The sequence below is a fragment of the Anabrus simplex genome, chromosome 4, assembly GCF_040414725.1.
Source record: "Anabrus simplex isolate iqAnaSimp1 chromosome 4, ASM4041472v1, whole genome shotgun sequence".
Taxonomy (NCBI): Eukaryota; Metazoa; Arthropoda; class Insecta; order Orthoptera; family Tettigoniidae; genus Anabrus; species Anabrus simplex.
In genome coordinates, this window is record NC_090268.1 from 77,476,604 (window position 1) to 77,503,745 (window position 27,142).

A 27,142-nucleotide genomic window follows, 5' to 3' on the forward strand; every position below is an offset into this window, starting at 1 on the left:
TAGCTTGACTAATTCTGCTCCCAAATATCTCACTTGCAATAATAGTTCTATGAGAGTGTGGGAAAATTTAAATGTAATATTCCCGATGGTGTGGAGAATTTTATAATAATCGTCCTCCAAAATATGACTTTTCCACAAAATATACAAGCTACACATGAACTAGGGAAAATGTTATGCAGCGACGTGTTACGACGAGATTCATTGTTCATCTCGGTCCTAGCACTTTAAGTTCATTCAAGGCAAGTGTTGAGAATATAACTACCATTGTCATTTGTTAATTTAATTGCCTGATTATCTCTGCATAAACTAAAGTTGAATAAAAGTTTGTCAAGTGTTCATTTCGGCTAAGATATTACTCACACAAATAAATGCATTACTCACTCGGATGCCAACTACTGTACGAGACTGAAATTCTCCAAGACTGCGAATTCTCACAGGACTGCGATTCACCACAAGACTGAAAATTCTGACGAGACTGAAGTTCACCACACTGGTGTCGTCGTTTTTGTAAACAGTCCTCCCCCACTTCGAAAATAGTTCTGTGGAAGGGATGTGGCGTAATAATCCTGCACTTGGGACCGATTTATCATACGTCCGTAGGTTAGAATTTTAGGAAATGTGTTCAAAAGATTCCTAATTTTGGTCCAATTTACATGTTACATTGCGTTATGAGAAACGATCCCAGGTTAATTTATACGACGGCGCGCGTCACTGGCTCTATTTTCTGTAAGAGTATGGCGCCTTCCCGCCATGACTGTTAATTTCCTGGGCGATACCACTCCTCCATGAAAAATTGAATTTTTTTTATTTAACCACTGATTAACCACACATTTGCACTGATAAATCCTCAAATATTGTTTGGAAGTCAGGACACAATCTTTCACAGCTACTTCGGGCACCAAATCGCGAAATACTAGCTGTAGATTCCCGCTATGACAAGACGTTAAAATTCGCAATTTTGTGATTGGCTGAGACGTTCGCGCTCTTAGTAGTTTGGATTCTTCCATTTTCTGCCAAGGGATGACGGGTATTATTCGTTTCTCACTCGCTCTTCTGGGCCGGGCACATTCCGACGTGCGGATTCACGTGGGAACTGGATATAAAGTTTCCACTTCTCGTCGGCATCATAAAACATAATTGGACGTACCACTCAGGCTAGCTACTTCCTGTTCGTGCCTGAAGACGTATTCTGTGGATATATTTTCAGTCTGAACGGCGCCTGACTGTTGCTTTGTGAGACTGCAAGCTTTTCCCAGCCTACTGCAGTATTCTCATATGCGAATTATTAAACATTTAATTTATACATTCATTATGCACATTCGCTTATGGGTGCAATATGGAACAGGAGAGGAAGCGGCCGTAGCCTTAAGTTAGGTGCCATACAGGCATTTTCCTGGAGAAGAAGTGGGATGACATAGAAAACCACTTCGAGGATGGCTGAGGTGAGAATCGAACCCCCCTCTACTCAGTTGACCCCCGAGGTTGAGTGAACCTCGTTCCAGCCCTCGTACTACTTTTCAAATTTCGTGGCAGAGCCGGGAATCGAACACGGGCCTGCGGGGGTGGCAGCTAAACACACTAACCACTAAACCACGGAGACGGACGTTTAATGAACTACTGTATACTTAAATGACCACCTCCTTATCTGAGTCCAGAGAGACCCGCTCAAGTACCTGCACTGGACAGATGATATTGTGGCAGGAGACTGTATTTTGCTAGCGATCATCTGCACTGACAGCTAAGACACTGGCACCCTGTGCTGTTTTCGGATGGATTCCGATATTAGGCCACGCGCAGATTTAGCAACATTTCCGCACAAAGCTCATTTGAATTCGTCGGGGAAGCGATCTAATTCTTTAACTTCAGCAGCTGAAAAAATAACGGCGCAAGATACCAAATAACTTTTTAAAATTATTTATCAGTATGGTCAACTCTCTATCGCTCATATGCCTACTTCACGTTGTTTCCGACCACCCTGTATGTGAAATGAAAGGGACAGTAGATAAAAGATTTACCATTCAGCAACAGGTGCGTCGTGAAAAACACGAGGTATCCACAATATCACTTGACAACAACTACATTCTCAGTTGTTTAGCTTACAAGAACTGTATTTTTTAAACAAGGACTGAATTATTATTTGATGGCAATTATTAATTGTATTCAATTCATTACAAGTTAAAGATAATGTGGATAATGCACATATTTACTATTTTTGGTAAATATATATTTTCCTTCACATTTCTGGATCATTTTCTCACTCTTTTTAAGTTCTTTTTGAGAATGTTATTGATGCTTTCACAGCTCGTACTTGTAGACATGATACGGGCTTTTATGCTGATGCCGTGTAAAGAAAACAAGGTGAAACTCTTTACGTTTCGCACAGAACTTCTCTCCGCGTCTTCAGGAGAAAATCTCGACTGTTCACGAGGAAGTCTTCTACAATAACGAGCGTTTGAATTTAATAATACTTTACCGTTGGAGCCACTTGATGCGTCGATCTAGCTAGCTGAGTGCAGCGAGGGATCCAGTCGGCCGTGGTTGGAGCTGTAGTCGTACGCTCGTTCGTCACCAGGTGGCTCGCTGTATGCTGGCACAGCGCTCCAAGCGGGACCTGGCGACAACATTAAGCTCCAATCACGGCCGACTTGATGCGTCGTTCTAGCTAGCTCCGTACAGGAGCGCAGTGAGGGGTCCAGATGTTCTATCACACCGTGTGTGCGTGAGAACAAGTGAGAAGCAACAAGAGGATATAGAAGAATCAGGGTTGGCTGTGGTAGAGGAAATAAATAGAAACCAATAAAATAAAATAAAACAAAATAAAATAAAATAAGATAAAATAAAATAAAAATGAAAAGAGTTTCACCTTGCTTCCTTTACACGGCGTAAGCCCATATCATGTCTTTCTGAGAATGTTTTGGTCATTTTATAAGGTCATCAAAATGTAGGCCCTGATCATGACGTATCATTTACTCTATTAAGGAGTGTTTTCGTACAGGATTGATCACTTCGTAAATTAAATCATTTTCTTTTGTTTACAGGGAAACCTGTTAACAAGGACCAGTGGGATGCCGGTCAACCTCAAAAAGGATCATACTGTGTCGTTGCAGTTAAATCAGGAGGCCTATACGTTAGAAACTGCAACCACATTCGTAGCTTTATTTGTGAAATTAAGATTGATTTATGAACACCGAAACTATGTACGTTAACAAATCTGTCGTTTACTAAATGACAAGATTATTATTATTATTATTATTATTATTATTATTATTATTATTATTATTATTATTATTATTATTATTATTATTATTATGTTATTAGTATTTTCAAGTAGACCTTTATGTAATCCAAACTAGTATAATAATTCAAGTTCATATTGTTGATTACTTAAGTCATTTAATGTTGTTTTGAACAACCTTTACATAAATGTTCCATGACTAAATCTATATTTGAGAAATATTTTACTGGACAAGTTGGCCGTGTGGTTAGGGGCGCTCAGCTGTGAGTTTGCATCAGGGAGACAGTGAGTTCGAATCCCACTGTCGGCAGCACTGAAGATGGTTTTTAGCGGTTTCCCATTTTCACACCAGGCAAATGGTGAGTCCGTACCTTAATTACGGCCATGACGCTTCCTTCACACTCCTAGATCTTTCCCATCCCATCTTCACCATAATACCTATATGTGTCAGGTGTGACGTAAAACAGTTTGTTAAAAAAAAGAGAAACATATATTCCAAAGTTGTTCTCCTGAAATGTTTTAGTCATCATTTATATATTCTATAAATACAGTCCGGCTCCATGGCTAAATGGTTAGCGTGCTGGCCTTTGGTCACAGGGGTCCCGGATTCGATTTCCGGCAAGGTCTGGAATTTTAACCATAATTGGTTAACTTCGCTGACACGGGACTGGGTGTATGTGTCGTCTTCATCACCATTTCATCCTCATCCCAACGCGCAGATCGCCTACGGGTGTCAAATCAAAAGACCTGCATCTGGCGAGCCGAACTTGTCCTCGGACACTCCAGGCACTAAAAGCCATACGTCATTTCATTTTCTATAAATACAGAGAAGTGTTAGGCGACTCCGAACCAACTTCTCGGCATGTGGCTAATGGTTCTTCTTGCATGACAAAGCATGTTCATGCTCGACTCTATTGATGTGGAAATTTCTTTGCTATACACAAAGTGACATTTATTCCTTATCCGCCGTATTCTCTCGATATATCAACATGCGATTTCTTCCTCTTTCCCTGGCTGAAAGGAACGCTGAAATAAAGGCAACCAACCGACATTGCACCATACGAGGCGCTGCGAAGATAAAGGACTAGCTCAACGAGGGAGGAATATTTTCTTCCTTCATTTTTTAAAATTATGAGCCATGGAGAACAGTAACCTGAGTCAAATATTGAATTCACACTTCTTTCCTTTTGAATAAAGAAAACTGAACAAAGATTTTGAGTGATTTTGCTGCTAGTGTGAAGGACGAACTCACCAGAATACTTTGTTTACGTGGACGCTGTGCGTTTTCGAGCGCATCAATCCCTTTCCATTAGGCTGCTCAAGCCAACATGTACCAATGAATATAATATGGAATGCAAAACTCCAAAAAGGGAAGGCAAATAATTACGACCAAGAAACTGCCTGTCTTGGAAATGAAAATAATCTGCAAAAATTGTGCGCTGTCCAGCCGCCATAACCCGTGAAAAACTACAGGGCACGTCCCTTGGAGCAAGTTATTTGTCAACATCGACGCCCAAACTTAGGAAATACAGGAACAAGGCAACAGGGATGACGGTATAATTGATTATGAATAAACGAAATAATTTGATGTTCTGTAATAGAAGATTATTTGGTTGGGCAAACCTATGTCGTAACTTCCTAATTTGTTCGCTGGAGATATTCATTCCCTAAGAAGTTAAGAAATGTAGTATGTCTATATACAGAGTGTAACCGTGATTATCTTACAAACTTTCGTGGATGATGGAGGACAGCAAATGGAGAGATAAGGAACCGTTCGAGTCAAAAGTTATTAATAATCCAAGTTGTTCTTTCTTCTCGCCTAAATGCAGCAGTGTACACAATGGTACTCAGAGATCTAGTACCCTCGTTCCTGGAACACATCCCCCTTGCCCTTCGTCACTGAAAAGTGGATAGGAAGAGGAGGAGGAGGAGGAGGAGGTCCTGTTTCGTGGCCCGCTCGTTCACCTGATCTCACTCCACTTGATTTCTTCTTGTGAGGCCATGTGAAAAACCCTGTGTATGAGACACTTGTCGAAACTGAAGAGGATCTCATGGCAAGAATTCTCGCCGCCTGCGACGCTGTTCAAATGACACCGGGGATATTCGAACGGATACGACAGAACTTTGTGCGACGTTGCCATACCTAAATTCATGCAGGAGACGTCATTTCGAACATTTATTGCAAATGGAGCAGCTTGTGAATCTTGTGCAGGTAAACGGACTTAAATGAGTAGAATGTTGCTTAAATTTTGACTCGATCGTTTCCGAAATATGGGTCCTCATCTCAAACTAATCCATTTGCCGTCCACCATCGTCCCTGAAAGTTTCTAACATCATCACGGATACACCATGTAGAAAATTGTTCAATTGCGCATTTTCTGAATAAGTCTTTTTAAATGAAAAAGTGCTTAACATCTGCAAGTTCTCTTTTGTTGAGTTTGCCGGAATTTAAAATGTATTTTCTTCAAAACATTGGTTGTGTTCGCCCTTTGCATTCACCACGCCTTATGCAGCTTTTTCAGAGTGCTCCCAGAAAACTTTCGAGATTGTTACAGCAAATTATAGATTATGGAGGTAATCACTATGAACAGATATTTAATAATCCTATTTTTACTACTCACAGGAACAATTCTGGGACTTTTATGACAATGGTTGTATAACTGTTGCATCTTGTTAATGGAACAGCCTCTTTTATTTTGAATGTAGTTGTTATTTCGCTTATCACTTCCTTTTATGTCATTTATAATAGATATACCACTTTTATGCCCTATATGCAGTTCATAAAATTAAAATTAATGACACAAAATGAAGGAATTGTGTGTTTCTTTTGATAAGCCTTTGTAATGTTCCTTAGATTTAAACACCATACCCAAATTTTGAGTGCTTCAAGACAAACGGGTTTGTTTGTTGAGTTCGGGTTTTTTAGGGACTAAGGGCGATGTGTCACCAGCCGGGTGTTCAAAGACATTTAGTTCGCCAGATCTGGAAAAGATGGTTCCCTCGCCAGGCAAATGCTGGGGCTGTATCTTGACTGAGGTCACGGTCGCTTCCTTCCTACGACTATGTCGGTGCGACGCAAAGAAAAATAGTAAACAAAACAAAAGGAAATTCGATGTTTTAGTGTGACGTTGAATCATTAGCAAAATATACATAAGTCATCATTTTAGAAGTTTATTTTATTAACCCGCTTCTTCGGAGCAGTCTTCAACTGGCGATGCAGAATATAATGTTACCATTTGTAACTGGATGGTATCGTTTTCTGGAAGATGCTCATTCAGTTCGTCCTTTACGATCGGTAATATCGGTCTGCGACACGCTGAAACGAGATATCCCTGAAATTTATGAGCATTGAAACTGTTCTTGCTGTCAAGTCCACTACTGGAACTGCCATTGGTGATCGTGAGAATCGGTCTTTCATGGTCACGAGATAACTGTATCCTTAGGATGGTGCAAATGGTCCAACTAGGTTAACGATTATGTGAGTGACCTTGCTGCTATTGAAGCACATTTCAGACTGCACTGATGGCGAGCCTTCAAAGCTTCCCTTCTCTGGCACAGTAAAAATAATGATACTCACTTTTTCATGGGAAGGTCATGGGAACAATTTTCTTATTAGACTACAGTTGTGTATCAGGACGAGACATGTTGTGGATGGAGTCAAAAATACCTGTCGGTACTTGCGAAGAATGTATGCTCGAAAAAATTTCTTTGATGTAACCGACATTGATTCTATAACTCTGAAAATTATATTGGTGCTTGGAATATCATTAGAGAAGAACTCTTAAGATTAGAAAGTTCTTCATCATTGGGTCAAGCAGCGTGGTGGGGGAGGATAGTCGATCTACAGTACCTCCATCCCTGTGGCCAGCTGCGGGTCTCGCTACTTACGACCACCATCAAGTTTTTCTTTCAATTCAATACTTCACAAGAAAAGTTGTCAAATCTTGTCAAAGTTTGTTCAGCAACGCTGAAGGTTTGACAAGATTTGAAAATATTTGGCAAGTTTTAATTGCATTTTGTTTTAGCATGGAGGAAGGGCAAACAGCAATTGTGATTCTTAGACTAGTAGTAGGACATATTCTTAAAAAGAAGAAAAACGTTCAATAAATCATAATTAACATCGGGGAAAAGATTAATGAGGTTAATTTAAACGTAATTTCTGCAATAACATCATTTGCGGAGGTTATGTTATATTGCATTCACTCACATTAAGTGAATAAAAGTGATAGCAGTGCAATGGAAATTCATCTTATTATATGAAAACGTATTATTATTATTATTATTATTATTATTATTATTATTATTATTATTATTATTATTATTATTATAGTACCGGAAGGTACACCTCAACGCCGCGCATTCAAAGCTAGCGCGTAAATGAACTCCTCTATTGGCGAAACAGTGAAACTGATTCTACACCAACTTGGAACTTTAATCGGAAGATGTCACCACCTAAATATTGAGTAATTTTGTTATTTTGCAGTTTCCTAACCTGAGTGAATTTCTACTTGTTTTGTTTGACATTCATCAAGAAGTTTGGACATGCTTCCACAGATGACACCACTAAAAACTATGACCATGTACACTGGTGCGAATTGAAAGAACATATAATTTAAAGAAGTTTTGTATAAAATATACATTAATAAGTGCACACGCCCCTACAAATATAGACAACAAGAAGAATCCCCAAAACGTGGACAAATTTTGGAACAAACTTGAAAAAGTAATGTCAAAAATTCCAAACGATGACGTTAAAATTCTCTTAGGCGACTTCAATGCACAAATCGGCCGAGAAAAGGAACACAGGAAAACTGTCGGACTCTACCCGGCGCACAAATTTACCAACAAAAACGGTTCAAGACTCATTGAACTATGTCAACAGTGCAACCTTAAAATCATGTCCACATCCCTCAGGAAGCATTCCAAGAAACAAAAAACCTGGAGGTCCCCCATTGAATCCATTGGTGAATTTCAGATTGATCATGTAGCTATCTCGTATCAGCTACAGAAAGAGGTACATGATGTACAAGTGAGATGAGGAGCAAACATCGACTCTGATCACTATCTCACAAGAGTTAAAGTAAAATTTACTCAAAGAAAATACCACCCCAAGAAAATCCAACAACAGAAATTTGACATAAAACAGATTCCTGTTACGGATCTAAAAGAAGCATGGGAAAATCAGCCAGCGAAAACATGGGAAGAATTACACACCAAAATCATACAGAAGGCACGAGAAATGGTACCCTTAAAAAGGAATACAAAACACCCCTGCTGGAACTCAACATGCAACCAAGCCCTAGAGATAAGAAAATCTGCGTTTCAGAAATACAACAGTAGAAAACCCCAAAAAACTCAACGAGAATTTTATGAGGCCAGAAAACAAGTATCCAAAACCATCAGGCAAGAGAAAAGAAAGCACCTGAAAGAACAACTGGAGTCAATTGAAGAAAACTTTAGAAACCACAACACATGGGATTTCTACAGAACATTCACAGGAAAAATCCGAGGATACATTCCACAGAACTTATGTTTCAGGAAACAAGACGGAAAATTGACGCTTACTAATAATGAAAACTGCCAAGAACTTGCACGGTACTTCTCAGAACTTCTTAACTGCCCCGAGCCCACTGAAAAATTTCTTGAAGAAGCATCCAGTATCACTCACCCAGAATCACCTCCACCAAACCAGGAAGAAATTCAGAGCCACATTAAACGACTAAAGAACAACAGAACCTCGGGAAGAGACGGGATTGTTGCAGAATTCCTTAAGAATCTTGGTCCAAATTCACTCAAAGAACTTACAGAAATCATACAGAAAATCTGGAAAAACGAAAAACTCCCAGAAGACTGGAAATGTGCCTTAATTCACCCACTTCACAAAAAAGGAGACAAAACTGATGTGAACAAGTATAGGGGAATCTCCCTCCTTGAAGTTGGCTACAAAATATTCTCTGCATGCCTGTTGAAAAGAATACAAGAACAACTAGAGCATAAGATTGGTGAATATCAAGCTGGGTTCCGCCCTCACAGATCATGCACTGAACAGATCTTCAACCTCAAAACCGCTCTAAAATTCAGGGCCCTCAGAAACCTTCCAATCATCTGTACCTTCGTACATTTCAAGAAGGCTTATGATTCAATTGATCGTCAATCTCTGTTCAACATCCTTAATTCACCCAACAGAACAGGGACTAGACTCCAAAACGCTAAACTTGACCAAACAGACCCTCACTGACACGAAGTCAAGAGTGAAATTCATGGGAGAAATCTCAGACGAATTCCTGATAAAAACTGGTGTCCGGCAAGGAGATGGACTGTCACCCCTCCTCTTCAACCTCGTCCTAGATCAGGTGATGAGGGAATGGGAAAACGAACTGAAAGCACAAAATAGCTGGAACCCAGTAAACGTCGGGACACGAAAAAACAAGCTTGAAATTCCATGCTTAGCCTTCGCGGATGACTTGGCCCTTTTGTCCAGCGATGAAGTTACAGCAATAAAGCAAGTTGAAATTCTCCAAGAATGTGCCAGAAAAGTCGGACTTCATATCTCCTTCCAGAAAACTGAATTTTTCTGTGCAAAACTAGACATCCATAGTCTCAATACAAAATACGGAAAAATCAACAGAGTCCCTCACTTCAAATACCTGGGCGAAATTCTCGAACCAACCGGACAAGAGAAAATAGCCCAAAACAACCGTGTCCAAAAACTCAGAAGAGCTTATGGGAGAACAAGAGAAATCTACAACAAAAAATGTATGTCTCTCCACGTTAACATTAAACATTACAATACTGTAATCAAACCTGAGGCTTTATATGCAGGGGAAACTCTAACGCTTCATAGAAAGGGCGAGCTGGAAAATAGCCTAAAAGAAGATCGAAAAATCATGAGGAAAATTTTAGGACCAAGACACACGGGAGAAGGGTACCGCCTCCAAACCCGGAAATCCACAGAAAAATTATCTACTATTGCGGCAGACCTCAGGAAAAGAAGGCCGAAATTTTATGGACATGTTAAGAGGCTTCCAGAAAATAGACTAACCCACCAAGTTCTTGAAAGAGTTGATAAACTGAAGAATTTCCCTTGGATACAACAAACAAAAGTGGACATGAAGAACGCACAAATTCAACCTGAAGACATTTTGAATCGAAACATATATAGAAAGAAAATTGACAAGTGGGAAGTTACTCCAGAGAATGAAGTACCAAAAAGAGCAGGTACCATGTGGACGGAAGAACGGAAAAGGATCTTTAGTCAACAAATGAAAGCATCCTGGATCCTCCGCAAACGAAATCATAAATAAAGCTTCGTGTGTTCCAAAAGGGACTATTCACGTATAATAATAATAATAATAATAATAATAATAATAATAATAATAATAATAATAATAATAATAATAATAAATGTAGGCTATGAAGTCAGGCGAGGGTTGACCGAGAGACGTCCGATAGAAATATTAAAGCGGTGTGAAATGCCGTGTGTCCTCCGGAGAGGCTTGGTGCAGGTCTTTTGATTTGACACCCTTAGGCGACCTGCGCGTCGTGATGAGGATGAAATTATTGTGAAGACGGCCCATACACCCAGTCCCGTGCCAGGGGAATTAACCAATTATGGTTAAAATTTCCGACCCTGCCTGGAATCGAACCCGGGACCCCTAAGACCAAACGCCAGCACGCTAAACACAAGGTACAATATTAATTTACTTTCCTAAAAATTTATTTTCAACTTTTTCAATTTTCCTTCACAGGCGGTGAAGCTGGTAGAATAGTACCGTATGTGGAAGGAATGGTACACTCAGCCAGGATTCTGGTGGTCTCATGTTTAGAATCTGGGGTTATCCCGCTTAATGGCTCCTTACGACAGGCTGAGGATGCCGTAGAGATGTTCTACGCCGCAACCAACGGGTGTATGTGCTGTTTGTTGCATAAGTAGTACAATGCATAAAACCTAACAAACTAGACCAAGAAGTAAAATTCAAAAATTATGCACTAAAGGTATGTCGTTAAAAGACAGTGGATCTTTCTCTACGCGTGTGAATACTCAATGAACTGCTGTACGTGTAACATGTCTTTCTGTAGTGAATGACTTTGTTGTTAACGTATGATCCTTCTACGTACAAAATTCTTGTTTTAAGGTAACCAAGCAAATGCCTACCATCTTCACTGCGCTTATTTCATTATAGCATTAATGCAACATTAAGAGTGTTTGAAAATGCCGTGTTTATTTTTAAATAAAACTATAAATTGCAATAGCATATAATCTCATCAACTCATTGAATTGTTAATAGGGCTAACTATCAATGCCAAGAAGTGGCAGCCGCCATGACAGTTACAGGCAACAGTTAATTCGCTGTGCTTCAACTACGGGCGCTGTAACGAGTATGTATGTTTAGCAGTCTAGATCTTTCATGTCGTTGGCTGTACCGCGCAACTGCATGTGTAACGCCAACCACTGCCTTCTAAATTGACACTCCAAAAGGGAATTTTAGTATTCACTAGTTGGCGGAGATTGAGGGACCCATCTCGGAACAGCTTGGGACGCTCCCTATGAAGTGACACACCCCTGATTTTTGTTGTTTTGATTCCCGTCTCGGCAATCCCAGCACGCCTATCGGCATAGCACGCACCGTTAATATTCGAATTTCATTGGTCAATTCTGTCCAAGAGTTAGAAACTTTTTTATCGATTACAACGTGTTCTAATTCACTTTCAAGACTTTTGACGAATTCTCAAGATTTGTCAAGTATTGCAAGCGGTTTGACAGGTAAACTTGTGAAGTATTGACAATTCTTGTGAAGTCTTGAATTATTTGACAAAAATTTGAGCGTGTAGAACAGGATTAAGAGCATGGTCCCCACTAGAGTGATGAATAGCCGGTGGCTGACCATACAGGTTGAGAGGAAGAACTCACTGTTGATATGGTTGAAAAGAATCATAAATTTACAGACATTTCTAATGACATGGAATTAATACATTCGGCCAAAGAGGAAAAATTCATTAAGGTTTCAGAAAGTTGAGAAATGTATCTTACTCAAACAATGACTTTGAACCAAGTTTAAATTAAAGAAGTACAGATGAGAAGCCATTGTATAAACTAGCGTTTAATCATTTGAGGAAGAAAAAGAATAAAAGAAGAAAAACTTGAAGATTGAAATTTATTTACCCTCCAGGGTTGGTTTTACCCTCGGACTCAGCGAGGGATCCAACTCCTACCGCCACATGGGCAGTGTCCTGGAGCTTCAGACTCTGAGTCAGCGGATACAACTAGTGAGAATGACCAGTACCTCGCCCAGGCGGCCTCACCTGCTATGCTGAACAGGGGCCTTGCGGGGGTGGGGGGGATGGGAAGATTGGAAGGAATAGAAAAGGAAGAGGGAAGGAAGCGGCCGTGGCCTTAAGTTATTTACCATCCCGCCATTTGCCTGAAGAAGAAGTGGGAAAGCACGGAAAACCACTTCGAGGATGGCTGAGTTGGGAATCGAACCCCCCTCTACTCAATTGACCTTCCGAGGCTGAGTGGACCCCATTCCAGCCCTCGTACCACTTTTCAAATTTCGTGGCAGAGCCGGGAATCGAACCCGGGCCTCCGGGGGTGGCAGGTAATCATGCTAACCACTACACCACAGAGGTGAACTTATGTAATGATAATTTGCATAATATTCACTAATGTTTGTTTATTCATTGATAGGGTGAATTAGGATATAATACTTTAAATTGTGGACTAAACAAAATATAGTGTTATATTGTTTTTATTCTTTGATTTGACTTCACTGATGAAGGGAATGGATAATGTTTCTGAAACACGTATGAATGAATAAACAATTTTCAGTCATTAAAAGTGTATTGACAAGGTAGACCCAACACAAACTATTTTACATAGTTTCTTTAATAGAGGAGGAACTCAATCACTCATCTAACAGATCATGCATTTCTTTCAATTTACTGCTGATCTGTATTTAGGGTTCTCGCCCAGGTGGTAGATTACCTATCGATTGTTTAATTCTTTCGTAAATAATTTCCAACAAGTTGGTAAATTTACCGAACCTCTCCCTTCGTAAATTATTCCAGTCCCTTATTTCTCTTCCCACACACGAATGTTTGCCCCAATTTGTCCTCTTGAATTCCAACTTTATCTTCATATTATGATCTTTCCTACTTTTAAATACATATGATTGCTTCTGCACTCATTCTGTAATTAGTAACAGTTCACCGAACCTGAGAAGAATCCAGTTTTCACTACTACTCGAATGAAAGTAATAGGCGAATATAGCAGTTGCCGACACTGTATTGGAACTGTTCTGTATTAGAACTGTTCTCTCTCCAATTTTCTCAAGTGATTATAAGTACTGTACGCGCACTTTTTGTACTCGGTGAGGAGTAAGAAGGAAGCACTGCCGGTTCCGGTAAATACTGCCAACTGAATGGAAATGAAATCTGAATTGAATCGATAATATGATCGATCGATATGAATTTTCTAAACCTTATTAACTTAACGCCAACAACTGTGTCACACAAACAATATATAATACTATATAGTATTTCCCGATGCGGATCTTGTTCCTAGCATGAATTCTATAGTTTGTCTTTGCTGTGTAAAGAACAACAGTACGAGTACTTAAAGTGTACGCCAGATGTCGCACAGCGATGATAAGCGATTCTTAGTTTGTGTTTCAAAAGTTGCCAATACGAATCTCGAAGATAACCGAAGTCGATCGATTCAGCACTAGGGTGTAAATCTATCGCTAAAAAGTGCGCAGATAGTATTTATATTTCTCGCCAATAAACGAAAACAAACCCTCGAAAACAGGCATAAAGAAGTAGTCCTCCATAAGCTATAAAATGGGGAGAATAATGTAAGTAAGAAATGTAATTATATTTTGTGAGTCGATTACGACCACTGTTAATGTAGCACTGTTGTCTTGATAATGTCTACCATAGAATTAGGCGAATATCGACTTTTACAAGCAATCGACACTGAAGGCTGCGATGAGTTCTGGAGAGGTGGAGAAGATCATAGGAGTGGTCATGTTTCGTAAAGTGATAGCACAGCATCGGAAGATTTCGTAGGGAATCATTCACTATAAAAAGTTCTCGACGAAAGTACAACGTATATCGATGGAAAACTGTCATTTGGGACTGATATTGACCAAGTATTGTCTCAATGTTGTTTAATCGCTAAGGTAAGTGGATCGTGCGTGGTCTGTGTATAGATTGGAAAAGCCACGTCCTACTAACATGTACCGGATTGTTTGGAAGTAGAATAGGCAGTAAGAAGACCCTTCCCGTAAACTGAGGTGTTGCCTTTGAACAGTTCTTTCTTTCTTTCTTTCTTTCTTTCTTTCTTTCTTTCTTTCTTTCTTAATCCGTTTACCCTCCAGGATTGGTTTTTCCCTAGGACTCAGCGAGGGATCCCATCTCTACCGCTTCAAAGGCAGTGTCCTGGAGCGTGAGATTTTTGGTCGGAGGGGTAGAATTGGGCAGGAGAACGAGTACCTCGCCCAGGCTCTTCAGTGATAATTTCCATGGGTTGTAAGTGCCCGCGGTGACCTAGTGAAATGATGCACCATCGTAACATCTGGGTCGGTAGTTGCAGAATGGCTACGGCTGGTCCGTAGTCCGACAGCTCTGCACTCCGATTGGCCTACCGCGCAGAGGAGGGGTGACCACGGCTCTACCGTGGCTCTACGTCTCTGTATTCGGGAGACGGAGAGGGGCTGGTCGCTACCGTCGACTGTCCTGAGAATGGTTTTCCGTGGTTTTCCATTCTCCTGCACTAAGGCGAATGCCGGGACAGTTCCTAGTATAGGCCACGGCCGCCAACCCCTCACCTTCCCCGCACATCTCCTCCGATATAAATCTCCTGGTCTGAGAGACGGTGTCACCGTCTAGGAGGCCCGCATCCCCCTTCAGGGGAGGAATGAAAACTTGCAGTAGTAGTCGTAACAGCTGAGGCGTCAACAATTAAAAACGAAGGTAAGTGAGCCAAGAATGGTGTCTTTGTTACATTAAAAACACATTTTTAACTGAATAAATAACTTCGTTTGAGAGAAACTAAAAGAAACCAATGAAATACAGGCATGAAAAACGTCCTTATCATCTACAACATGATTTAAAATAATGAAATTGGGGGGAATGTAAACAACAAATTTAATCCTATTTTGTGAGACGTTTACGGCCACTGTTATGCCTGTTGCTCACGGTAAAATTGTATGTCAAATTTATTGTATAATAATTTAATTTTATAAAATTTCTGTTGCTCACGGTCAAATTCAAGTTTTATAAAACCTTTGATAATACTTTTTTATTAAATTGGACATGTTCTAACGAACCAATCAGTGAAGCTAACATCACGATGATGCTGGCGCTACGTCGTGAAAAGATTGTGAAACTCGATTGTAAACAAACACTTCAGAATCCGGGTGGACTAAGGAAGCTGTTAGTGTTTTACTGGACGAATTCCAGAAATATCCTTTTTTGTATGAAGTTAAATCGCCACTTTACCACAACAGCAATGCAAGAAGAGAGGCAGAAAACACAATCGCCGAATTCCTATATGAATGCTGGTCTTCTAACCTCAACGAATCTTTTACCAAGAACAGCAATCCTCTACCTTCTTCCCTTCTATTGCTCCATTCCCGAGTTCAGCATTTCCTGGCATTTCTTTTCTTCCTTTGGAGTCATACTCTCAAACACACTCTAAGTTGAACAGCTGATTCTTGGTTTAAAAGTTTAGCGATAGATGGCAGCACATATACATCTTAGTTCAGAAGTGAGTTCATAGATGACCATCCCGATGCTTCCACGGATTTTATAAAATAATTTTACCGTGAGCAACACAACTTGTTTCCACCAAAATGTTTATAAAATTAATTGTACAACAAATTTTACAAAACATTTTACCGTGAGCAATAGGCATTAATGTTGATAAGTTCTACCAAAGAAGTGGGGACCGAGAGAGTTTGGGCCACGAGGCAATGATCTTGCATTGCTAGTGGTTTTACGGCGCACCGACACAGACAGGTCTAGATGATGTGTACTGTGTATCACAAAACAGAGTCTTCACTTTAAACAAAGTCAAGAAATGACCACTACGTTACGATTCCACCCTTTGTATCACGAAGGATTGGAAGTATGTAAAGCACTACAAGCTTTCGAAACTGTACTTCCGGTCATTTCTTTTACCTCAGCCAGGTCGAAAGCTAGGATGGGACCCACAGCATCTATACAGGAGACAAATCATCAATCAGTCATCCACCACTGATCTGCATTTAGGGCAGTCGCAGAGGTGGCAGATTCCCTATCTGTTGTTTATCTAGTATTTCGTTAAATAACTGCAAAGAATTTGGAAATTTATTGAACACCTCCCTTGGTAAATTATTCCAATCCCTAAATCCTCTTCCTAAAACGAATATTTGCCCCAATGTGTCCTCTTGAATTACAACTTTATCTACTTTTAAAAACACTACTCAAACTTATTCGTCTACTAACTTCATTCCACGCCATCTCTCCATTTACAGCTCGGAACATACCACTTAGTCGAGGAGCTCATCTCCTTTCTCCCAAGTCTTCCCAGCTCAAACTTTGCAACATTTTCGTAACGCTACTCTTTTGTCGGAAATGACCCAGAACAACGCTCGGCTAAATTTGCAATATGGCTACTAATTGTAACAGTATCTAAAATACAACATTACTCTGGCTTTACCACAGCGGTTCAAGTCACGTGTCTGTGAGCTTGCATTCAGGGGAGGGTGGGTCCGAACCCCACCGTCAGCAGCCCTGGATATGGTTTTTCGTGGTTTTCTATTTTAACGCCGGCAGCCAACTCGCTCAGTCTACTTATTTAGCAAAATAGTGTAGAGATTAGAATGAAGGGATTACACCTCACTTCTGTTCCCCATTTGAGTTTTCTTGTCGATCCTACGTCTGATCTCACATTGTACCAAAGAATCAGAGTGTTGCAATGACCTGGTATCTTAATATATTCCACTGCACGACTGCACCATTTCTGCAGTAGTTGACCATTTGGTGTGTGGAGAGAAAGCGTGCCCATATTTAGATATCGTAGCAAGGCAACTGTTGCTGAAGGTCATGATTGGCAGGTCAGCATGTCACGTAAATCATGACATCACGTGTAGGCTATACTATACGTAATAAAATTAAATCTGTTAACATATGGTGTTTATCTTTCGCGCTGCGTGAAGTTAATAGCAAACATAAAAAATCATTGTTGAACTATAAAATGATTTTTCACGAGAGTTTAATCCTGATGTAAACAAATAGGCGGAGCACCTTGGCTTTGCACGTGGACACAGACGTAGTTGATTGGAGAAGCAATCGTCGCACTCACTGGACTGTATGCGAGCTCGAAGAAAATTAGTACGTGGCATTAATTTAATTTTATCTTAGTTTATTACATTTAGATAGTCTGAAAGAGTACGTAATCAAATTAAAATATGGTTGTCATATATACCGGTGTGTATTTATATTTTTTTTAAATAAAATAGTGATTAAATAACGAGATATGAAGGCAGAAGGCGTGGTGTAATGCAGGAAGTCTTCTCATAGCGAGGGAAAGTCTCAACCTGTACAGTGTGGAGATAAGGTGTTGCATCTTGCAGCAGCAGTCAGTGTCAGTATTCACAGTGAGAGAAATGGAGCAAGAGGTGCTCTAGCCTACGATAGCTTTCTTTAATATTCAGAAATGAATAAATAAATAACGTAGGCCCTAATCTTCAGCAGTAGATCTCCCTTTAGACCCCTCTGTTTAGTTTCGCACAGCTCAAAAACTGTTCCTCGTCTATTTTAGGTAATATGCGCAGCACTGTATGTCCGAACACGAGACGTTGACGGGGCGGAGGTCGATACTACACGCTCAGCGAATCACAACTCTTTCTTTGGCTGAGGCGTGGACATGCCTTGTTTACATCAGGATTAAACTCTCGTGAAAAATCATTTATAGTCCAGTTCGGTCAGGAGGAATTAATAAACACAACAGAATTTCAACAGAATGAAGCCTTGTCATAGTCGTGTTTTATTTTATGGCCATGAGAGAGTTAAGGAGTACCTGTAGGTCTGACTGGGTAAACCGCTATTAGCGAAGCCCATTAAATTATTCAGAAGAAGTAGAAGACGTCGACATTGTGTCCGAATGACAGGGAGGACTGACATTAGAGTTCGAAACTGGTCAGTTCTCCTCACGTCCCGAATTGCATAAAAGATGGGAAACTGTTTGTTAAACCATCTTAAGTACTAAAATAAACTCGTGTCCTCATCCAGAGGTAGTGCAGCCCTTTCCAGAGCACACCTCGAGTGGAGGTGGGCTACATGTTCCATTTTCGTAACATGAAAGCCATTCTGGCATTCTTAAATTTCTGGCAGTAACAGAAATCCAGCCCGCCTCTGTGGTGTAGTGGTTAGTGGTACGAGGGCTGGAACGGGGTCCACTCAGCCTCGGGAGGACAACTGAGTAGAGGTGGGTTCGATTCCCACGTCAGCCAGCCTGGAAGTGGTTTTCCGTGGTTTCCCACTTCTCCAGGTAAAATACTGGGATGGTACCTAACTTAAGGCGACGACCGCTTCCTTCCCTCTTCCTTGTCTATCCCTTCCAATCTTCCCATCCATCCGAAGGCCCCTGTTCCGCATAGCAGGTGAGGTCGCGTGGGCGAGGTTCTGGTCCTCCTCCCCAGTCGTATCCCCCTGACCCTAAGTCTCACGCTCCAGGACACTGCCCTTAAGGCGGTAGAGGTGGGATCCCTCGCTGTGTTCGAGGGAAAAACCGACCCTGCGCTCTGATTTTTTCATTTATTTATTTATTTATTAATCTGCTTATCCAATCTGCTTTTCCCTCGGACTCAGCGAGGGATCCCACCTCTACCGTCTCAAGCGCAGTGTCCTGGAGCGTGAGACATTGGGTCGGGGGATACAACTGGGGAAAATGACCAGTACCTCGCCCAGGCGGCCTTGGTGGGGGATGCGAAGATTGGAAGGGATAGACAAGGAAGAGGGAAGGGAGCGGCCGTGGCCTTAAGTTAGGTACCATCCCGGCATTTGCCTGGAGGAGAAGTGGGAAACCACGGAAAACCACTTCCAGGATGGCTGAGGTGGGAATCGAACCCACCTCTACTCAGTTGACCTCCCGAGGCTGAGTGGACCCCGTTCCAGCCCTCGTGCCACTTTTCAAATTTCGTGGCAGAGCCGGGAATCGAACCCGGACCTCCGGGGGTGGCAGCTAATCACACTAACCACTACACCACAGAGGCGGACTTCATTTATTTACTTTGAAGGTTACTACACAAATGATTTGTACATTGTATTTTAAAATATCCTTGTCCTTATTGGTCTACGTTCTGTCCGGTAAATAACATTTTACATATCAATAAAGGCAGACATTTGAAATTGTTTTTTGGAAAATTTATTCGTTATGCGTACTTTGTCGCACACTTCTTGTCAACACGTGAAATCTTAAGTAATATTAACAACGAATCAGCCCTTTTCAAGAAAAATCGGAAGCACGATACAAAGACAAAGAGGAATTAATTCCTCAAAATATGGCTTTGGAAACGATTAAACCCCAAATTCAGTGCCGGTCGATGTTTCCACAAATACCACTTGAGATTAGAAGAAGCTTTCGGATTCTACTTGGGACGGAAGAGACTGTACAGCTTGAAAAGTACGGTGGGGTTAATGGGGTTACGGGTAGACGTTACTTGTGTGGCAGGTCCCGTGATAAAACCATTAGAAAATTACGTTCAAAATATAAAAAGTGATACTGTCTGGACTATTTGAAAGAGATATTCTTTTCTGATTTGTTTCTTGGGTAGGCCCTACCAGTGTAACCACTACTGACGTATCATTGTTGGTGGCTGGATTAGATTCCGGTTACATTGTTGTTTTCTATCGTTTAAGAATACTTATTTCAGAGTATACTAAGCTGTCGTTGACGGATTGCTGTTTGTATAAACCCCTCTTGACCATTGAGACTTACAAGTCCCGCCCTTATAAAAGTGCATTCACATTTTATTGGCAGAGTTTGGATGGCACTTGACTATTGGGACTTGCCAGTCCCATTTCTGAGCAGGAAGCAATATACTTGTAGTGTTATTACTGGTCAACAGATGGCAGTTAAATGGTTAGGGTAAAGGTAGGCAATACCGTGATAAATTTTAATAAATCATCATTTATTCTGGAAAGAAAGTCAACAATAATGCGAAATTAACAAAAAAGATTCCGTGAGTATATAACGTATATAACCATAATGAAAACGGAACAAGAATAACATCAAGGGCAAAAAAGGAAAAAAATACAATCACTTACACCTGTAACCAATACCATGATATGTGTGGTAATACCGGGATGTGGTGTCGGTAATACCGTGATAGATTTAAACTTCATATATACGTACATACAACTCAATAAGCAAAAGAAAACATTTTATAACATTAATATATGGAAAATAGACAGTACGAAAAATAGTATAATAACATGCAGGACCTATTTATAGATGTTTAATTATTATCATCGGACGTCACAACATTGTCACATTTTCTGCACATGAATTGCGGAGATTCGCCCACTTCAACGCAATTTTCGTGAAACCAGTCTGAACAAAACCCATACCGAATCCATTCTGCCTTTCCTTTTTCCTCATTAAAGGGGGACACTTTCGTAGATATTTCTGTCAACTGAAATGCTAGTCGCTTTATGGTGGTGACATTCAATCCGAAACCCAACTCCTGCATTTCTATGACATGTTTGACCAGCTTTATTTCAACGTCTTTCGATAGAACAAAAGGCCTTCCGAGTTTTGGTACCTCATGAGGTTCTTGGTCATTATGATGACTCACGTGGTCTTTTAGGGTGCTCCGTGGTACGCCAAACTCTTTAGAAGCCTTATATAATGTCCATTTCCAGGGCCGGATTAAGGTGAGGGCTAAAGGGGCTGCAGCCCCGGGCCCCGCGTGCCAAGGGGCCCCGGCCCTTGGCCGAACCTAAAATTGTATAAAAAGAGGCCTGCTGCTTCACCTCCGTGCATGTATATGAATATTTACGCTCGCAAGATATTGAACACGCACTCTTCCTTCCTTCTTATCAGCTGTCCGCGTTAGTATTTCATCACTGCTAGAATCAATTACCGTCCGGAGACACGAATCCTCGCTATTTCTGCACTGTAATTATTGTAAAGGTTATTGTTGACGAAAATTTAAATCTGGCAGCTTGCGAGTACGGGCAGAGGGGGAAGGGGGGAAGAGGTCTAGGACGTGAGCGGGAGGGAACAGGGGAAGCACGGTGGAATGCGCATGCTATACTATATCTTTGTATCAGGAAGAGAACTTCCAGCTCGCCTCTGATTATTCAACCATTCGTAAGTTATAACTATAATGTTCTTGTAAAATGGATAGAAAATATCCTAGTGGTGCCAAAAAAAAACGTAAGTTCTGTTCTGTATGTCGATTTGATAGTGATGATGAGACAAATGTAAAATATGTTTTGGCATTATGAAATATTAACATGAAAAATAGAGAAAAATTATTGTCTATTTCAATACTTACTTGTTCATTTATTTAAGTGGAAGTAGTTCTATAACGACTTCAGAATGCTAGTCTTACGTGATGTTACGAAGAAGGGGCCCCACATTTTTAAATAGGCCGGGGCCCCCAAACACCTTAATCCAGCACTGTCCATTTCTCACTAACAACCTTTCTAACAGCACTTAAAAGCTGATTACAAGTATAGCTGCCACGCAGCAATTTTTGAACTCCCACTCTCCCAGGCCCACCAACTCGAGATCTGTAAGAAAGAAGGCCGAATTCGTAAGCTTCCCAAGCTCCCTCCATTGCTCGTAACTAACATCAAAGCACACAGGCAAATCGAGCCTTCTTTCTAGTATACATAATGCGATTATCGTTTGCCTACCATGTACACAGAATATACAACACAATTTACACTAATTTCAACACATTTAACATAGTACTTACCTAGTTTCTTTCACCAATTCACATTTTTACTTCCTCTGTCGTGTCTGTGACTTCTTGGTCGGCGCCATTACGCTCACTGCAGGGTCACAGAACAAGGAAACTATTCTCCTTAAAAACAACCCTCTGCTTCGCTTAGTATTGCCATGATAGAAGTTCAAATAAAGTATCACGATAATACCACATATCATGATAATACCTAATTTTACCCTATATCTCAGCTGTGGTATCTACGGTAGGCAAACGTAGAGAAAGGTGTAATCAGTTTTCAAATTGTTTATTGCCTTGTGTGTCAGTATAAATAAACATGATACTGTATAAGCTTTCGGGCAGTTCTCTGCGAAACGTAAAGAATTTCACCGTATATTTCCTTGACATGGCATTAGCCCAAAAGCCTATACAGTATCATGTCTATAAGTACGGGCCGTGAAAGTATCAATGGCAACAGTATAAATAAACTTATGAGATTATATTTATGAAGCATGTATATTTGGGAATATATTTATATTATTGCACAAGGTGTCTAATACGTAAATATTCACATTGTCACATATTTCTAAGAGGGACTTGCAAGTCCCGATGGGCAGCTAGTGACACTCGTGTCGTGTTTTCTTCCATGCCTTAGTGTTGTTGGAGGGCGGTAATAATTATGCACGTTGTGTTAGTTAGAAGTCGAGTGAAATGTTGAAAATGTTTAGGCCTAAGACAAAAGGATTAAATGAAGATGAACTTATTTCTGTCTTATGTGAAGATATTGCAGTAGATGAAGGAAACTTAACCGATTTAGAAGACAGAGACAAAGAAGAAGAAACAGGTGATAATTTTACCAGTGTATTTGACGCAGAATTGGAAGCTGCTGACTGTATTTATTTATTTTCCCATCAGTGGCCTAATACAAATACAAATAATACAAATGCAAATAAATACAAATATACAATGATATTTGAATGGTCTTTGGCTCGAATATAATTTTCATTATTTTTATGTTAATCACTGACAACGTTACAGAACATATACTAGTATTTATTTCTTCTTCTTCTTAATATGTATACCCTCCAGGGTTGGTTTTTCCCTCGGACTCAGGGAGGGATCCCACATCTACCCCCTCAAGGGCAGTGTCCTGGAGCTTCAGACTGTGGGTCGGGGATACAACTGGGGAGGATGACCAGTATCTCGCCCAGTCAATCTTTGTCCCAATCCACAAGAAAGGATCGAGGAAAATGTGGAAATTATAGCTTAATTACTTTGATTTCACAAGGCAGTAAAGTTATGCTTCATATCCTGCATAAGAGACTCCGGGCTTTCCTAGAGTATCAAATTCCTGAAGTCCAGACTGGATTCATGAAAGGAAAAGGCACTCGAGAACAAATCATAGAAAAGGCTAGAGAATTCAATATACCGGTATACCTGTGCTTTATTGACTACCAAAAGGCCTTCGATACCGTCAAATGGAACCATCTTTGGAAAATTTTGGATGACATGGGTTTGCCACTCCATTTGATTGATCTCCTCAAGTCCTTGTACAAGAAAAGTACAGCCACTGTGAAGATTCAAAACAAACAGTCACAGCAGTTTTGTACGAGGGTTGGAGCTCGTCAGGGATGTATCCTGTCACCGTTACTTTTCAATCTCTACGGTGAATATGCAAAGAGAACTGCATTAGATGACTAGGACAAAGGATTTTCAATGGGGGATGCAATATCAACAACTTGAGATTTGCTGATGACACTACCTTGATAGCATCATCTGAAGGGGAGTTGACAGAGCTGATCAACAGAGTGGAGGTAGCAAGCCTAGAAATTGGATTACGCCTAAATCGACAGAAAACCAAAGTCATGATCGTTGATTGTAAGAACAACAACAGTCCTCATATCCAACAGATTGGAGGTTGTAAAGTTGTACATCAGTATGTATATCTAGGCTCATTACTATCCAATTCTGGTAGTTCCAAAGATGAAATAAAGCAAAGAATTGAAATAGCAAGGGAAGCAATTATCCGTCTGCGGAAGATCTGGAAAGATAATAACATCACCATCAATACAAAAAAGAAGCTCGTTGAATCTCTAGTCCTCTCACTCGTCTTGTATGGCGTAGAGACGTGGACCATCCTCAAACGTGATCGTGAACGGATAGAAAGCTTTGAAATGTGGTGCTGGAGGAAAATGCTGAGGATTCCTTGGACAGCTCATCGCACGAACACATCAATCCTTGTCCCAATCCACAAGAAAGGATCGAGGAAAATGTGGAAATTATAGCTTAATTACTTTGATTTTACAAGCCAGTTCATATAAAAGTTCGTCTATCGTGTAAGGTCTCCCAGCGGATCATACTCTACTTCGGACATATAATGCGCCGAGATGGTAGTCTTCAAAAGCTGATTATTGAGGGCAAAGTCCAGGGAACCAGTCAACGACGACGAGTACCAACACGATGGATTGACATGGTGAACGGACCCGTACAGAGTTCTTTCAGAGCAACCACATTGAAAGCTTTAGATAGGGAAGAATGGCGGAATATGGTTCATCGGCTAGAGGGCTGAATATTATGATAGAATGGCGGAATATGGTTCATCGGCTAGAGGGCTGAATATTATGATAGTCACGACGCCTCAGTCATGAAGCAAAACGAAGAAGAAGAAGAAGAAAACTTTAAACTTAAGACGTAAAATGATTGGACATTGTATCCATTGTATCCTCTATAACGTTTGTTATGTGGAATTTATCGATAAGGCCACGAATAACATAGATATTCAATAATTAAATTGTAGACCTTACCCTAAACTACCATTTCATCCAGGGTAAATAACATTACGTATAGCCTAGACAGTAGTGCCGTATTCCTAGACTCTACATGCCGATTTTCATTAAAGTCTGTATACCCACCTTCTCATGGTCCGGCGTCGATATGGACTAAACAACAAACATTTAAATTCATGAATATCTCTGTTATTATAGTCGGTATAGTAAAAGTGTAGGCCTATAAGACATAAATAAAACTAAATTAACTTTTATTGAGTAGTATATATCGATAAGACCACTACTAACATACTGTAGATTTTAGAGAATAGAATTTTAGGCCTTCCCCTAAAGTACCATTTCACCCAGGGTAAATAAAATTCTTTGTAACCTGGACTGCAGTGTCTTATTCCCCGACTCAACATATCGATTTTCATTAAATTATTTTGATGATGCTTGTTGTTTAAAGGGGCCTAACATCGAGGTCATCGGCCCCTAATGGTACGAAATGAAACGACAAAGTAAAAGTTCAAAATTATCCACTGACCAAAATAAAAAATGTCATGAAGAAGGAAAGAACGCATGAATGAATGAATGAACATGAATTTAAAACAATCAGTGGATCCGACTCAAAAAACTATCATAGTTAATAGTATTACTGACCAAGGGACCACTTCCAAAAGCAAATCGAGGATGCTTGGTGTCTAAATGGGTCCAAAATACAAGTCAAAGGCCCCTCAGAATGATACTTATCGCTAGTAATGTAGAACCATGGTATCTGTCCTGTTGCGGTACTAATCAATGGTAGCAGAGACTTGGGGTATTCCACACATTATTGTACTACTCAAAGCTTATGAAATTCGACATTAATACAGACCTATGTTTTTCTCACTTTGCGGCGCCATTTACAGGCAACGCAAACCTATGATGTTCATCACATAAGAGTACTAACCACAGGGACCTTCCCCTATCCCGTGGTGTTCCTCATATAGTGGGTACTAATCATAGGCAAGGCAGAACCATGATAGCTATCATCCCATGGTCCCGCTCATATGGTGATACTAATCACAGGTACTGCAAAAGCCGACCGCGCGGTGCTCCTGTGTGCTACTAATCACAAACCTATTTCGTACTTAATATAGTGGTACTACGCACAAGTAAAAGCGACCCTTGGTGTTCTCCGCGTGGTGGTACTAATCACATGTAGTTGCATGGTTCGAATACAATCATCCCTTGGTCGCCCCTTTTAGTCGGCTCTCACGACAGGCAGGGGATACCGTGGGTGTATTATTCGTCTGCCTCCCCCACCCACAGGGGGTGTGTGTTTGGTCCGCGAGAGGTATTTTATTTCCCTCAAGTCCGCCGGCAAGCCGGTTAGGACCCCCCTATCCGCCACCTGGGACGCGCCACGTGGGAGTATCACCTCTCCCCCTGCTACGCCTGCGTAGCAGGTTCGTGGCATTAAATTATTTTCATCTGATTTCTCGTGGTTCGGCGTTGATACTAAGCAACAATAACTCTGTTATCATAGCCGATACGGTACCGTAATATAAGATATAATTGATCGGAGTTTTTCGATATAGCCTATATTTTGTTATGTAGTATTTATCGATAGAACCAATAATAACAGATATTTGATCATTACATTTTAGGCCTTCCCTACCATTTCACTCAGCGTGAATACAATTATTATAGTCTAAAGTGTAGTGCCTTATACCCCGACTTTACATACCGATTTTCATCAAATTCTCTTCAGCCATGTTTTCGTGATGCGCACACGTACAGACAGACAGACAGACAGACAGACAGACAGACAGACAGACAGACAGACAGACAGACAGACAGACAGACAGACAGACAGACAGAGATGAGAGAAAACTAAAAATTGCATTTCCTTCTTATTGTGGACACGACCGATACAGAAATACCATTATTTTTCAATTCTGAGCAATGTACAGACAAAAAAAATTATTTTATATACCAGGAGATTTTCAGGTTGTAGTGTAAGGACTAACATTTGAAACAGAAGACAGACAGTCCAAATCAAAAGCTCGTAAAGAAATTTCAACTTACCGGTAAGTCTTTTTTTTTAAGGGAAAGTATTATTTCTTAAATATGCATGTTTCAGTTAATTGCTTTTCTTTTAATACCCTTCTAGTTGTCCAATAAATCATATCTGTGATGAATCTCAACATTAATTT